Raw genomic sequence first — 14,770 nt, 5'->3', positions numbered from 1 at the left:
GCTTAGTCCATTGTGCCAAGGTTACCTTTTTTTTTTTTAAACCTTATTAAACACCCACGGAGCAACTGGTCCTCGCCGTTAAGTTTTAACACAGTCGCCCCGGTGTGTCGTGGCTGTCGTCTGCCCTCCTGTCTCGCCCTCTCCTAGGGCTTCCCATCGGAGTCCCTCTAGTCTCATCAAGATGCAGTAGCCATCCCTTCTGGGCGACCACCATACCTCTCCACTAACAGAGTGCCAAGGTTACCTTTTTTTTTTCCTCTCAACTCCCCTGGGCCGGACCGACTTGTTGGTATTACGCCACCCAGGGGAGTGTCTTTTGACTCTAATGGGCCTCCCCACCAACCGGCTGTACGTCCGGCATGACAGGTCGGCCCACCGGTTTAGCTCTTTTGAGAGTTCCTTATTTAGATTTGCCCATTTCTGACACCACGCCATACCTGGTTTGTCGTGGCGTGGTGTCGGGTCTTTTCACTGATCTTCCTTTTCAATATTCCTAACTTAGAGCCCCTGGAGTCCCCAGCGGCTCATTGAAACCGACACACCTCGGCATGTCGGCCCTCCCCGCTGAGGCTGTCCTCCCTACCCTAGTCTATACTAATATCCTTGGCGTCTTTCAACAACATATTTCTGGATTAGAATCTACCTAACGTAACCTGCTACTGTGTTCCAGTTATATTCACTGCTAGTCATAAATTGCACTATATTGTCAGGTGTTAATCCAGTGATGTTCTGATTAAATCTCAAGACGGCCTACCTGTCGCACATGAAAAAGGTGTGCTCCGCATCGTCAAGTTGGTCACAATACATACAGGTTGTTTCTTCCCTTCTGCCTATTTTATTTAAATAATAATTAAATACGCCGTGTCCACAGAAAAATTGTGTCAAGTAATGATCCATTTCACCGTATCCTCTTCTTACCCACGGTGTAATCTCAGGGATGAGCCGCCTCGTCCATCGACCCTCACCATCATTGGTCCATTTTTCTTGCCACAAAGTATAGATTTCCTCTTTGGCCTCTTGTTCTATTTTTCCCTTAGAAAAAGGTTACCTGCCTGGATACTACTCCACTCCAGGGCTACCAAGCCTGGAAGTCCGGCCGGGTAATCCGGTGGAACGGAGATATGTCCTGGCAGACAGAGAATCCGCAATCCCTGCATTGACTTTTTTTTCTACTCAAAAAAGCTTTCAGGACTCCCATGCATCGACATACATGGACACCTTACTACATACTTGCCACCTCAGGGGGCTTGTGGGAACAGCGGAAGAGTTTCTGTTACACATGTTATCACATCCACCCTTGGGCATTATCTCTTTTAATTTTGATACACCACAATCCTATATATTTTTATGATATTATTTTAATTGCTATAAAGAGTACTACAATAACCTTTATAATGGTTACGTTATACGCAAGCATTATGGATACGTAAGCGTGTATATACCATAATTCTCTACATATCATATTCATATTTAATACTCCATTTTAATCTTCCTCGCAATATTTTTCCCAAGTTCAACATAGCAATAACATTCACATACCGATTGGAGCACAATTCTATTTGAATGTTATCCTGCCAGGGAAATTCATTCAAAATTCCAGATGTCCTATTATTCAGGAAACTAAATTAGGATATATACTTAGTAGTCGTATTCCTAATACCATTAAGATGCAATGCTGTTGCATCTTTTATCGGCTCCGTACGACTCACACAGCTCCTAGCAGCTCACTCGGTAATACCATAAAGTTCTTAGCCTACACTAGAATAGGGCACTCTATTTACTTCATCCAGAGAGTTAACTTTTGTTTGTTATGAATAATAATGTTAATATATAATCTACAAGTTCAAGATTATAATAAAAACAATGTTTATTATAAACGAAGTCAAGGCTTTTATTTATTTGTATGAACCTTTTTTCCCCTACATCCCTGGACCTGATCTGCAGTGAAGCATGACTCAGTCTAGCGGCGTGTCCTTGCGACTCTAACGGGCCTCCCCGCCTGCCGGCAGTAGGTCCGGTATGACAGTCGGCCCGCTGGTTTTGGATCTTCTTAATTAATTTTTCCGCCTCTAATTTTAGAGGCGGGGATAACCGGGACCGGCTATGTCGTTCCCGAGACCCCGCCCTTCCTCCAGGACTCTGTCTTCTTTTCTCCAATTTTGTATTTTTTTTTGTGAACCAGTGCTTCTATGTTTTCTTTACGCTATGTTGAGTATATGTGTTTCTTGAAACATTCACTACTGTACCTCTTTCTTTCTCTGATTGGTCAATTACCAAACCTTAGGTTTTGAAAATTGTACATTATGGAGATGTATTATGATGTTTATCATTAAACTGATACACTCTTATTATAGGTGAATAAATAAAAAAAAAAAACGTTCTTTTTGATATTGGACGGAAATAATCTCGAGTGCTATCTTTAAATAATTACGTATAGATTATTTAGAAGTATACTTAATTTTTAGAAATGTAGGATAAAATGTTTTCATAGTTACAAGTGATAAATTACAGTGATTAAAATAGAAATAAATACGAATATATTGATATAAGTAAACTTATAAATCAATAAATTAAGTAAACTTTTTTAAGTAATTTAAATAATAATAATAAAAGCTCTAATGAAAATCGATGATGTGTGTAGGAAAGATCCTTTTAAATAAATTAAGCTATTTTACTGACCTTCTAAAGCCATAGGCTAGTAAAAGAGTAAAGTCAGTTTCCTACCTTACCTTAAAATTTGGCAAGGTCAGTGATGGATACTAAGTATATTCTCTCCGATTCATATATTAAATAATAACTCCATCCTCTCTTTTTAATCTCTAGTTCTTCATTTTCCTCTTTTAGCTATTTAACAACAGTAACAGAGGGAAGGATTCACAAATCGTATTAAAACACACCGTAAGGAGATTATAACAATTAGTGTTCAACTTTCCGCCTGTTTTCCCTTAATCACTTCTAAGTATGAACATATATATTTTTAAATACAGGATTATCATCTATGTGTGCTGTTTAAATGGAATTAAACGAATAAAGCAAATGAAATAATGATATTTAATGAAAAAGTTGGATTTAGCACGAAATTCTTATTTTAAAAAAATTATGATAAATACTTAATATAAATTGAAAAAAAAAATATATAGAAAATTTACTTATATTATTTAAAGGTATTTTAAAATTAAAAACTGTTTTTTAAGAAATAAAAAAATTTGGTTGTTTTTTTAATTTTAATTTAATTTTTAAGCTGCTTAAAACTTATTAAAACAAAACAAAATAATTAATCACCGTTTAACATTTTGTTAAAGAGTTTTGAAAAAATATTAAACGTTTTACAGAGTTAAAAAGTGAGAATGAAAAAAATCGGTTTCAGTGAAATACAGCAAAAACTGGCCTGCGGGAAAGAATTGTAAAGTGCTTTTTGGCGGGTTTTGTTGTATCGATTTGAATCTTGGATAATGGTTAAAAGAGACATAAAGAGCATAAAGGCATTTGAAACGTAGTCATGAATATTATTATTTAACATTGAGAGAACATTAATTGACGAATAAAGGAGTATTAATTCGGAAGTAGAAACTGGTTTAAATAGATATAAGCAAAAAAAATAAATAAAATACTATAAAAACTGGAAATAATATACCTTAAAAATGTTCGTATGAGGGATATATTGAAAGGTGGTATAAAACCTAGGAATAAAAGAGAGAAAGAGTTAAGGAGCTATTAAGGAGAACATATTTTGAGGGGGGGGGGAAACGTTACCCTGAAATAAAGAATACGGCATTTGCTATCTACGGAGAGAAGAGGCCACTGAGAAGAACCTTCAAAATTTAACAGATTATAATTTTGGTACTAACTTTTAACCATTAGAAATGTAATCTTCTTTAATTAACTCACTTAAAACCAAGACATATCATGAAAATTAATTTTAAAAGTATTTTAAATACGAAATGAAAATAATAGTAAGATATAAATTAAGGGATAGTAAATGAGGTTTGCTTGAAAGTGTATCTTCAACAGGATTTTTGTTTCAAAATTAGTTATTTAAGAAGTAATACATTTTTTGTTTCATTTATAAGTAACTACAATGTTAATTTTAGTATAATTACCAGACTGAAATATCAATTTAATTCTTTAATATTCATGTTATACTTTCGATAATGATTAATTATTTGTTTTAATGGCAATTTAACAATTTACTCTTAACCAGTTTTAAAGTTTTTAACCAATCTTAATCAGTTTAAAATTTGTTTTAAAGTTTTTTTTTTAAAAATACATCTAAATTTATGTAAAAATACAATTTACCGTAACTATATAAAATACGACAGCTTAATTGGGTTTAATAAATTTGTAATATCTCAAGCAAATAGCATCCATAAAATTAAAGAGTATGAAGTTAAAGAAAAATTCAAATCTATATCATCTGCCATATTAAGAAATAAATAAAACATATATAATTTACATAGATTCCAATACAATTTCAAAATAAATTTTTAATTCAATTGTTAATTGAAACTTACATTACGAAAATAATGCAAGTAGGACGGTTAGAATTATACGAATAAAGGGTACTAAACAATTAGTCAAAAAAATTTTCTTTATGTGCTCTTAAATCTTATAGTTGAATTAGTTAATAAAGAAGGAATAGATAGTAAAGTAATATTATTTACAACTCTTGCAAAAATAACAGAAACGTAATAAGACAATTTTTTAAAACATTTAACACTTTTGAATGTCACAGAAATTGTGCTCTCAGATAATTTATGTAGTTCTAGTTATCTTGATCCATCATAAGTTAGTGACATTGTTACTAACGTGTACCGCACAAGAACATGATAGAAAATTCGTTTAGTACGTATTAAATTTCACCCCAGATAAAAGAAAATTATTATAGAATCAAATTTTGCTTCATTTCAATATCTAAGAAACCATAGTTATCTTATCAAATACATGAAATGTGGGGTATAATCTAGCAGTTACTCTTTTTTTAGTCTAATAAATCAAAAAATGGAAACAATTAAAATAAAATAAATGCGCGTTTAGTTGTTTATAATATTTATTATTAATTTTAAGTACTAATGAATAACTTGGCATTACATCCCAATTTTTATATGTATAAAACTATGTATTGTACATTATTAATATAATTTATATATATATTTTTTTTAAATCAGGCACTGCAACACGGTAATCATGTCTGAAGCTCTGTACGCCAACGAAACCCTTACACACCACAAAAAAAAAAAAATGACAGAAAACATCTTGAAAGAAGAACGCAAAATTATAAGAAAAATTCTCGGCCCGGAAAAAGCAGAAGGCTACAAATTGATAAAACTTACTTAAAAGAATACTTCAAAACTCTACAGAAAATAGATGGCCCTGATCGCAAAAATTCATTGAGAAATCATAATTTAGGATATGCGAAGGAAATTACTAATCACAAATATTTTGCTGAGATATAATGTACTGTAATATCTTGCTTTCATCCACGCGAAACTAGACAACGGGCACAACGTCCTTATATATTTTCAGATTTATATATATAAATTCCAAACAAGAAATAAAAACATCCCTTTCGGCACTCAGGAAGGCGTAGGTAGATTCCAAAGGTGCTAAGTAGGGGATAAAAAAGATTTCTACTTTAAAATTAAGAAAAACTTCAAATTTACTCAATACGACAATGGTTGCATGTTGAAAAAGTTTTACATCTTCATCATACCACAAGCCTCATATTCTTACAATTCCAGCAGCATTTTGGTTATCCCTTGCCGTAAGGGTTAGGCATATCAAAAATTGTTTCAGATAAAAATTTTAAGTAATGTTTAGAGGACTAACACCACTTTAAACCGATTAGATGCTATGTCTATTAAGGGAGCTAGTTTTTTTGTCTTCAAAACCCTATTTTTTCCACCCCCTGGGCCAATGGTTGGTGATATCAAAATACTTAACTTAATAAGTTTTAGGCCATTATCCAAACAATAGTAGGAACTTTAAACGAGTTCGATATTTTACTTACTAAGAAAGTTATAGCGATATTTTATTCCGAAAAAGCCCCGCCATTTCCACCCCCATGGTCCGATTTTCCCCATTAACGAACTCGACCGAGATTTTGGGTCATATATTTTATGCAACAATTTGAAAGTTATTGGCGAAAAATTACGGCAGTTATCGTGTCCACAAGAAAGTGAAATATATATATATATATATATATATATATATATATATATATATATATATATATATATGTCGAAATTTTCCGGAAGGTACTCACGGTACCCATTACAGTACGTAGTTTTCTTATGAAATCTACCTAAAATTAAGCAAGATTACCACTGGAGGGTGTCAAATTTTCCCTAAAGTTTATTTTTAAAATATCAAAATGTTTTTTTCTGTTTTATAAAAATAAAAAAATACATACATATATAAAAAAAATTTCGAAATTAGCTTATCAAAACTCGTTTAAATTTATAAATCTGCATCACTTTATCAACTTCTTATATTCTCATAACCTATTAAATGAACAAATATAATTACAGTACTATCATTATTTTTGTAAAACTAGATTACGTAATTAATTATTACACAGAGATTTATAACTTACTGAGTTACAGACTTCCTATACTCTGCTTTGAAGTTGCTAGGGTAAGTTCCTGGTTTTGTTAAGATAGATTTAATATTACAACCTCATGAGTGTATTTCAAGATTACATAGTTGGAACGTATATGTAATCTTGTGGAATAGCAGAAATTAAACATTATCGGATATTGTGCTGTTGCTGCTACATCAAAATTTTATATATCTTGGGCAGTGATTTCATTTCCCAACCGTATTTAATTGGAAAGAGGAGTATTTTAATTGTAATGAAAGGTATGTAATATAATTAAAGATAATAAAAAAAACTTTTCTCCGTTGATGTTAATTAAATTTTTAATCATATTTTATCAAGACTTTAATTACGTATATTTGTGTAATCTGATAACTAAAATCCGATTGTTTATAGGATGTTTGGTAAATTTACTATTCGTACTTAAAAAACCTAATGAAATAGAGTTAAATTTTATAACTCTCTCTATATTATGTATGTATGTATATATATATATATATATATATATATATATATGCATAAAATTTGTATTTAGTAATATCCCATGTCTGCTGATTAAAATAAAAATAAAAATAAAAATACTTTATCCCAAGTGTATAAACTGTAACATATAAAAATTACTGTTTTCGATACAACAAAACAGAAAGAAAATATGCTAAACGGGAACGGATGGGAATCATTTTTCGTAGTCACACCTGACTTTGATATGGTAATTTTAAAAACACGTTGACTTTAGCATCAGTTTTTCAATAAACTACAAAACAAAGTATTTTCCTTTGTGTAAACCATCAGATGAATTAAAAACGCTCAAAAGCCCTTTAAAACACAAACACACACACAGACACACTACATGTGTGTATATACACACGATTACTTTTCGTTTTCGCAGTCCTTCACAAATTGATAATTTAAAAAAAAATTAATTTCTCCTGAAGCAAGACTAAATCTGAAAATTGAATAAATTACTTGAAGATTATGTTATGAATTTGTTTTATTGGTCATAGAGGTATGAAATTATCAGAAAAGGCCACTCTGGATAAGGCTACAGAAACGTTTTTTCAATTGTAAAAACACTTATTTCCTTAAATTCTTACAGCTTTCTTAATTGATCCTTCGTTTCATTTTATCAATAAACCGTCTTGTACTAAAAGAGTGGGCCAGGAACTGAAGATGTTTGAACTGGAAGAGACATTCACAGAAAAAAAATGTTTTACAGCTATTTCCCTAAACGTGCCTGAAAATTCCGCTTTAAAATTACAATTTCTTAGAGTTCCAGAGTTATGTTGTGAATATGTGGTTGAGGGTTTTTTTATATATTCATAAAATACATATTTACCAGTGCGTGTGTGGGTGCGCGTGTGCGTGATTGCGTGTGTAAGAGAGAGCGCACGTGAAAGAGTTAGGTAGTGTGCGTGTGTGTGTGTGTGTGTGAGAGAGAGAAAGAGAGAGAGTACTTGTGCTTATTTATCGGTTTAACACATTTACATTACATTGAATATATTTTAAATGTACTTTTCAGTGTATTAGTGTTATCATATAATACAAAATTAAATACACCGTATTTATAAAGCTTCACTGTTCACCAGATATGAATTTTAGGAGTTGAGAGGTATTGCATGTTTCATATCTATTAAATCACCCCTCATACAGAACAGGACAAAAAACAGTTCCATTCAAAAATATAATATATCAAAATTTTTCCCCAGGTATGAATTTTTATAAGGGTTAAAAAGGTTGTTGAATATCTAAAATTTAAATCACCCCAAGGGTACATACAGTAAAAATATTTATTTGTTACATAACTGAATACATTTTATCATTTTATAAGACGTAAATTGTTTAATATTTTTAATTAATTAATTTTTACATCACATACTGTTACCATTAAGCGAATATAAAACTCTATTATGGAGAGGTAAGTATATTTTCTGAACACTATATAAAATATTGTAAAAAATGTCAGAAAGCTTCTTTTGTTTTCTATATATGCCATTACTATTATCAGAGTATATGTTATATAGAATAATTGGCCCGAAATTTATAAATATATCTCTCTAAATATTTAAATATTTTGTTCAAAAAATACTAAAAATACTAGAATAACTTGTCATATTACAAAAGTCATAAACAGTATGATAATCAATGTACATGTACAACATACTAATAATTTTTTACGTAAAATCCCAATAAAATTTTAATCTAAAATATTAAATTAAAAATATTTTTTTAGTATTACGCGAGAGATATCACTAAAGTATAGACAACTAGTATATTTCTCGCCTTAAGGTAGACGAACCTGTGTCGTTGATGGCCACGCTAGTAACGTACACATTTCATTAGTTGTCGCGTTGTAATATCTTTGATTACGTGTGAATTATAACGTTATAAAATGAATAGGAAAATCGATGTTGCCGCCGACTGTGAAATCTGCGGAGTCATACGTTTTTTAAACCACCAAAATGTTCAGCCGGCTGAGATTCATAGGCAGTTGCTTGCTGTGTACGGTAATAATGGAATGAATGAAAGAAACGTCCAAAAATGGTGTGAAAGGTTTATAAATAACAGAATTAATGTGCATGATGAAGAACGTTCTGAGAGGCTCACGGTAATCACCGAGGACGTGTTGAAACGCGTCGAAGATAACAGAAAGATAATACAGAAAACATCCTGGCTCAACGATTTCCGACTTGCCCCTTCTTTTTCCTTGTTTCAAGACCTGTCATCAGTCGCATTGTTTATGACCATTTATTCTTCATAAATCTTTGTGCACGTTGGGTGCCGCACGTCTTAACAGAATGTCACAAAAATCCGAATGGGATTTGCTTTGGAATTTTTGATGCGCTACACAGAAAAAGATGATGAGTTCTTTAATTCAATTGTTACCGGCGATGAAACGTGAATTTCGTAATACACGCAAGAGAGAAAACGGGAATCAAGCGAATGACGTCATCCTCAATCACTAACCAGACAAAGTCAAGCTACAGCCATTTGGATGCAAACTGATGGTCACAGTCTTTTGGGATCGGTTTGGCATACTGCTGATTGATTTCATGCCACGTGAAACGACTATAAATGCAGAAGCCTACTGCAAAACTCTACGTAAGTTACGGCGTCCCATCGAAAATTGGCGACGTTGGTGGCTGACCGACGGCGTTGTACTGCTGCACCATGCACGTCTACATGCTGCGGGTCCGACATGTGATTTCCTAAGAAAATTTGGACAAAAAATTTACGATCATCCACCACATAGTCCGGACTTAGATCTTTCCTACTTAGCTCCTTGATTACCATTTGTTTGGGAAATTGAAAGAATTTTTGTGCGGTAAGCAATTCGCGGGTGACGATGAACTTAAAAATGCAGTTAATCAGTGGTTAAATGGACTGGCTGCAGAAGAATTCGACGAAGGTTTATTGAAGGTGGTGTATCGCTACGATAAATGTCTTAACTCATGTGGCGATTATACAGAAAAGTAATATGAGATATGCAGCTTAAGAGAAATAAAAAATATTTATAAAGTTTTCAGAATAATTTTTTTACAATGAAACGGTCATTACTTTAGAGATAACCTCTCGTATAACAAAGCTTTCAGTCGTACTGAAGTGCGACTAAAGTCGTACTTTTGGTTTCATTTGTTATTAAAAAAAAATTTGAGATATTTTTGTCAAAAAAATGTATCTGAAAAACAAAATCTTTGCAGTAAGCTTTGAAGCTTTTTTAAATTGTTTTCCTAAAAATTAAAAATATAATAATACTAGTATACGAGGTGTATGAGAAAAGTAATAAGATTGGTAACACTGCGAGCGATCTGGCAACGCTGTGTCTACCGGTCTGTGCTAGACCGGCTTTGTTCATCCCTTCCACACGCTCAGTACGAGTTTCAACTCCATTCAGCCAACACATTATTTTTGTCAGCGCCATCAGTGAAGTTGTGTTTTTGTTGTGTGTTACGAAAATGGAGCACGGAATTTAGAGCAACGTTGTGCAATCAAGTTTTGTGTTAGACTTAGGGAATCCGCGAGTGTGACCTTTGAAAAGTTGTAACAGGCCTATGGGGAACATTGCTTATCAAGAGCACAAGTTTTCCGCTGGCACAAATCATTTTTGGAAGGCCGAGAACACGTTGAAGATCAACCTCGCTCAGGGAGACCTTCAACTTCAAAATCTGACAAAAACGTTAAGTGAGATCAGACCGTCGTTTAACAATAAGGATGATAAGTGAACAGTTAAATTTAAACACTTTCACCGTATATCAAATTTTGACAGACGATTTGGACATGCAAAAGGTTTGTGCGAAATCGGTGCCGAAAAGCTTCACAACAGAACAGAAGGACAATCGAAGAAACGTGTGCGCTAATCTTTTTGAGAGGATTGACAATGAACAAGAATTCTTCAATCGTGTGATCATAGATGATGAATCCTGGATATTTGAGTACGATCCTGAAACAAAGCGGCAAAGCGAAGAGCACTCCGTCATCTCCTCGACCGAAAAAATGTCGAATGAGCAAATCAAATTTCAAAACCATGCTGATTTGCTTTTTTGACAGTAGGGGTATCGTGCATACAGATTTTGTTCCTCCAGCACAAAGTGTCAACATAGTGTTTTCCAAAGATGTTCTTGAAAGGCTCAGGGAAACAGTGTTCGCATGAGACCAGACATTGCAGACAAGTGGATGCTTCATCATGACAATGCCCCGTGTCACACGGCCAATTCCATCACGGAATTTTTTACCTCAAAACGCATTCCTACGGTTCCTCAACCCTCAGGACTACGGACCCTCAGGACCCTAAGGACTAAAATCAGGTAAATAGGGATTCACCTGATTTGAGTCCTTGTGACTTTTTCCTTTTCCCAAAATTGAAACTTGTCTTAAAAAGACGTCATTTTGAAACTCTGGAGAACAATCAAAAGACTGTGACCGACCAGTTAAAAGCCCTACCAATTCAAACCTTCCAGCGCTGCTACCAGGAGTGGGAACAACGACTCTGCCGGTGTACAGCTGCCCAAGGGAAACTTTGAATGGGGTAATATTGTTGTTTGAAAAAAATAAAAACTTTAGTAAGTAAATAGTCAGTCTCATTACCTTTCTCACACACCTCGTATATAAAATAAATAAAACAGATGTTACACCTCTTTTCTTTAAAAGTATTAATGAAACTGTTTGACTCGTCGGCACAAATGGTAGTGTGCTTTTTGTTCCACCGAATATTCCGCGATCTGATCTCCGTGTAAAGTCAGGAAAATATAACAAATGTCAAAGTCAGTGTAATTGTAGCCGCCAACGTACTTTAAAAAAGCATATATTAAAACTTTCATTAGGTCTATAATTAAAATAAAATATTTATTTTATTAGATTTAATAAAAATCATTTAATTAAAGTTTCACAAATTTTTTAGAACAAAACCACTACTTTTTAAATAATCTGAAGATAAATAAAACATTTACCGAGTTTAAAACGATAAAGAATACCTGAATTTTTTTTTTACATATAAATTACTTTTTTTTTAAATTTATGCAAACTGTAATAAATGCGCACAGTATTATATATGAGAATGTAACAGACAAACAGAGAAATTCAGAATATTATATTTCCATAAAATATCTGTAAATTTACATGTTTTGTTGAATGATGTTAATATTTAAACAGAAATCTATACAGCACAAACTGTACCCAGGGTAATGACAGTTAGTCTTTAAATGTCAACTATCTTGTCTGCTTACTGTTGAAATACATTACCGCTAGCAGTGACTACATGTAGATCGGTTAAAACATTAAGGACAGAAATTTATGGAGGCAGCCCATTATATATTAATGTGTTAGAAAGAAAGGCGTTAGAATGTATTCCCCACTATAATTGTTTAAAACATTGATTACTGATATGTGTCAAGTTAAAGAGAAATATTATGTTATATGGGTTCTATAATAGAATTACAGTAACTTGAATTGTATAATTTCTCCCATTTTTATTAAATGCAGGGGTACACTCCCATCAACAGCTCATTTGTATAAATCTACACTTAGATTCTTTCTCCCTTCCTCACACCAATCTATAAAGTCATAAGATATTTTATTCTATTATAGACTTTCTAAGTCTGTTTTCTTTCAAGTATTTCAGTCGTATTTATATCAAATACTATTTGTTACTGTTGGTCACAAATCAGAATGTTGATAGCAGCTACAGGGTATATTGGAAGCGTAAACGTACAAATAGTGTTTGCATACTCACCACCTAATATCCCAACTCAGAAGTAGTAGCAATAGCAGTAGTTATAATAGGGAATCCTGCGAAATTATTACGCCTACCGCCCACGAGACAGGTTACAGAGCCAATATTAAAACTGGCAAAACGGGAACTTCCCTTTTACTATTTATTATTACGTTTGAATCCAGAACAGCATTCTTTGGTCGCCTGAGTTTTACTTTGTTATAAGTAGTTTGACTTATTTGAGATTTTATTATTTACTTTGAATTATTTAATTTTCAACTGTTTTGTAAAAATTGGGGAAATAAAAATGTAAAAGAACGGTTTAATTTAATATGAAAAAATTGAGAATAAATACAAACTTTATCGAAGCTATAAAAAAAATCAATTTCAGTTTAATGGCATATGAGTTTCAGTAAAAAAATAACTGGCTTTAATAACCACGAAGTACATATAACTCTCAAAACTGACTGGCTGGGGCAACCAGACGAGAACTTATATTAATGATAGATAAATTCAAATTTCTAAGGAATTGTTCATTTTAATTTGTAAAGCAAGTCGTACTCTACATCAAGTAATTGAAAAAAGTGATTTAGCTTGGTGTAAAGTACTCGTTAAATAAGAAAAAAAATCACTCATAACATTCAAAGGATGAATATATTGTGGTACTATTGAAACGTAAAATACAAAAATTAAAAAAAAACTTTAAATATATTTTAATAATAATGATGAAAAAAATAAGCGGATATTTCATTGAAAAATAAACAAGCTCTTGTGATGGAAAACATAAAAGAAGAGTCTTGCCGCACAGAAAAGAATATTCATGTGTGTATTACGAAATACAAAGTATTGAAAAGTTGGAAGAAAAAGAATGTAAAATACATAATTTTTGAACGATATTACAATATGTTACAGGAAAGTAACGGAAGTTAAAAGATAATAAAATACATCAATGAAAAAGGATATATCGGTAGAATCAGGATAAAGAGATTAAAATTTTGACATCAAAGAAATTAATCTATATTTACAATATTATTACAGTTTTTTAACATAATTTTAATTTAATATTAAATGAATTTGAAGTATTTATTGAATTACTTAAATCGAGGAATAAAAGTTTAAATGCTTTGCTCCTTTTCTAAACGGTAAATAGTATTTAATTTTCTATAATTCATATAATTTATTACTTTATTTATATGTAATAACTAGTATGTATGATTTCATATTTAATCATTCAATTTTATTAAAAAATTAATTTTTTTGTGATAAATTTTAATTCTGATTATTAATACAACAAGATTTTAAATTTTAACCCTTTGTAAGAGAGGGAAATACAGTTTCTCTAAAATATGGAGCACGCTGGCCATAAATTACACACTAACAAAATCTATTTTGAACAGAAAGATACTTAAATTACTAGGATATACTGTCCCATATCAAAAGTGTTTTTTTTTTGTAATTATAAAATATTAGTTGCTTGTTACAGCAACTTGTATTAAAATAGATATAAAAAACAAACGTAAATCAATTTTTCAGATTAATTAGATTTATTTAATCATGTTCCCGATTAGTATGATACAATATACTGGTAGAAAATTCTTTGCGTTATAGAAACAGTCAATTGATGTATTCTTAACAAAGAATATCTGTTTTTATAAGCCATCAAAGGCAACGAATAACTTTAACAATTAGAAAACAAAATACTCTAATTGATAAATGTCTTGTTTTAATTTATTTTCATTTATTTAATAAGTGTTTACTTGGTTCTCATTAATTAGAATTTCCTTATAATCATTAAAATTTTTGATTTCACTTTCCTAGTATCGTACCTTTCTAGGGCAAGAAGGAAAGTATGGTAACCGATCAAAAAATGGGGTGTTTTTTTTGCATTTCTCGATATTTCATGACCAAGGGATCCCCAAAAAAGTTAGGGTTAATGCCAACATTCGTACGTACGAGAGGTACGTACGTAG

At 31.9% G+C, this 14,770-nt stretch overlaps 1 protein-coding gene across 1 annotated transcript in view; it reads right to left on the bottom strand.

The window, feature by feature from the left end:
• The window catches only part of LOC142321000 (acid sphingomyelinase-like phosphodiesterase 3b), a 1,240,094-nt gene that overhangs the window by 981,139 nt on the left and 244,185 nt on the right, over window positions 1-14,770 (bottom strand). The gene's annotated exons all lie outside the window — the stretch shown is intronic.

The sequence above is a fragment of the Lycorma delicatula genome, chromosome 3 (assembly GCF_047948215.1).
Source record: "Lycorma delicatula isolate Av1 chromosome 3, ASM4794821v1, whole genome shotgun sequence".
NCBI classification, from domain to species: domain Eukaryota; kingdom Metazoa; phylum Arthropoda; class Insecta; order Hemiptera; family Fulgoridae; genus Lycorma; species Lycorma delicatula.
Note: the sequence above shows the minus strand (reverse complement) of the source record. Positions and strands in the feature narration are given on the sequence as shown.